Source organism: Enhydra lutris, unplaced genomic scaffold (assembly GCF_002288905.1).
Source record: "Enhydra lutris kenyoni isolate GAN:26980312 unplaced genomic scaffold, ASM228890v2 scaffoldscaffold71, whole genome shotgun sequence".
NCBI classification, from domain to species: domain Eukaryota; kingdom Metazoa; phylum Chordata; class Mammalia; order Carnivora; family Mustelidae; genus Enhydra; species Enhydra lutris.
In genome coordinates this window covers 7,244,945-7,248,020 of record NW_019154155.1, presented here as the reverse complement: position 1 = coordinate 7,248,020, position 3,076 = coordinate 7,244,945, and positions in this window count along the sequence as shown.

Sequence of the window (3,076 nt, the reverse complement as noted above, 5' to 3'; positions counted from 1 at the left end):
AGGAAAAAAAAAAAAAAGGACAGTCTCTTCAATAAATGCAAAGAAATCAGAAAGGAAAACAAACCAAAAGAGACTCCAGGAAACAAATTGAGGGTTGCAGAAAGGGAGGTGGGTGGGAGGATGAGGTAATTTATGATGGGCAATAAGGAGAGCACATGATGTGATGAGATCACTGGGTGTTTATACACAATGAATCATTGAACGTTTTATCAAGAATAATGATGTGCTATACATTGGCTAATTGAATTTAAATTAAAAAAAGAGAAAATGAACATACCCATTGCTCCTAAATAAAGAATAAACAAACAAACAAACAAATAAATAAATAAAATACACCAGAAACTGGGGGAGACAAGATGGGGGGGGGAAGTACGAGGAGGCGCCGTTTCAACTTGTACCCTAAAGTGAGCAGATTACCTACCAAAGAACTCCAATCACCCATGAAATCAGCCTGAGATCAGAATTATACACGTCTGAATCTCTACAGGGGCAGAAGATGCCAATGGGCAAGTAAAGCGGAGTGGGAACGTCGGACTGATATCGGAAGATAAACAAAAGGGGGAGGGAGCCACCAGAGGTGAACAATTGGAAAGTAATACCCCTAATACGAGAGTGCCCTGCATCTGGGGACCAGCATTAACTTGGAGACTGGCTGAAAGCACTCAGAAAGAGCAAAGGATTGTGTGTGTGTGGGGGGGGGATTGTGGGAATCGGGGTGGCTAGGGACAGGGGCTTAAGTCGCCAGACCCAGGACAGCCTCCCCTGGTGCTGAGCCAGAGAGAGTGCGACGGAGAAACTAGGTCTTGGTCCCTGAGCCGCCAGCGTGCCCGAGAACGCGTGGGGTCCAGCTCCTGTGAGGGGCTGGGAGCTCTCCAGACTGCAGAACACCGAGCCATACTACAGAGCCTGAGATGCGTGCGCCCGTCACCCTCCCCTGAGAGAGGTGCACGAAGTCTCAGCCTGGTGCTCTCGGACCTGCGCCCTGCTACCAGAGGCTGAGATGCGTGCTCGACCCACAGCCTCCCCTGAGAGAGGTGCGCACAAGCCCAGCACTCTTAGACCCAGAAAAACCAGGCACTCCCAGCCCGGGCCCCCAGGAAAATCTCAGCATGCAATGGCTGCTTGGAACCTCTCTGGTGGTCTGGAGCCACCCATACAGCCGCCGCTGCCGTGGTTTGGGGTACAAGCAGAAGATCCTGCATCCCCAGGGACTGCGACTCGGAACCTGCTCTGCCAGCGGCCAATGGGGAATTTATATGGGCTCTGCAGCACCCATAGGAGAGCAGACTGAGGCTTCTCTCTGAGAGGGAGGTCAGGGTGCAGTTTGCTTTCCTCTAAACCTACAAAAACCATCAAAAGCAGTCAAGGCGAGAGAGGGGAAAAAAAAAAAAAAGAACAAACATAAAAACCTCCAGAGAACAAAAGCCTGAAAAAACCAGTTTCCTCAGAGCCCACCCCCTTAAGGGGGGCGGGAGGACTTAACTCAGGGAACATCATTGACTGAAAACCCACATGGCAGGCCCCTCCCCCAGAAAACCAACCAGTAAAGAAAAAAAAAAAAAAAAAAAGACTACAAGAGAACAACCACCGCTACTTCACAGGACAACTTTTATTTTTTTTTATTTTTTTTTTTAAAGATTTTTATTTATTTATTTGACAGACAGATCACAAGCAGGCAGAGAGACAGGCAGAGAGAGAGGAGGAAGCAGGCTCCCCGTCGAGCAGAAAGCCCGATGCGGGGCTTGATCCCAGGACCCTGAAATCATGACCTGAGCCGAAGGCAGTGGCTCAACCCACTGAGCAACCCAGGCGCCCCACAACTTTTATTTTTAACTCATTCCCACTATTCTGGTTCATTTCTTTTAAATATATAGATAATTTTTAACCTATTTACCATCACAGTGAGATGTTCAGTACATCAAATGCCATAATAATCTTCTAACCTGAACTTTTTGATACATACACCTGTGTTTTTCTTTTGTGTTTCTATTTTAATTTTTTTCTAAATTTTAGTGTAGTTTACTCCAGTTTATTCCGTTTTTATTTTTATTTTCTAATATTCATATAGAGTTAAACTTCAAGGTAATCCCCTTTCTCCAATCAACGCTACCCCTATAGGTAAACCAATTTTTAATATCCCTTTATCTTAGGAAAGTTGAATCCTTCAACAAAGATATCAAGATACATCCAGGAAGAATCAAAACAACCTTCCTTGCCCACACTGAGAATCTATAACATTCTCCCATCTTTTTCTTCCGCCAGTGTTTCTGTGTTCTTTTGTTTGTCCTGATAGTATATAAATCTTATACTTGGGGTTCTTTTTGACGAGGTTCTTCCTTTATTTGCATATATATATATATATATATTTCTTTTCCTCTTGTCATATACTTTTATCAGTCTTTTTGTATGTCTGTTTTTGTTTGTATACTTCATCAATCTTACCTTGGGGCCCATTTGGGCTGAACATTCTATCTTCCCTTTTTTTCCTCTCTCTCTCTCTCTCTCTCTCTCTCTTTTCTTTTCTTTTTTCTCTCATTTGGGTGGGGAACCCTGATTGCTCTGAAGCGTTCCAGGGTGCACCTTGACTGCACCACGGTCGATACATCCAGCTACATCCATTCAGTCATCTCTCACCAAAATGACAAGGAGGAGGAATGCCCAACAGAAGAAAAATACAGAGCATGGGCCTTCTGCAACAGAGCTAACAGCTATCAACATAGACAATATGTCGGAAAGAGAATTCAGGCTAACAATTATCCAGGCAATAGCTAGGTGGAGAAAGCCATGGATGACCAAACGGAATTGATTAGGGACAAACTGAAAGCCACCAGGGATGATGTTCACAATGTTAGGGCAGAGCTGAAAGCCACCAGGGATGATGTTCACAATGCTCTCAATGAGTTCCAATCTAATCTAAATTCTCTCAAGGCTAGGGTAACTGAGACAGAAAATAGAATTAGTGATCTGGAGGACAAACAGAGAGAAAGGATCAGGAGGAAGCCTGGAACAAACAGCTTAGAAGCCATGAAAACAGAATCAGGGAAATAAATGATGCCATGAAACATTCCAACGTCAG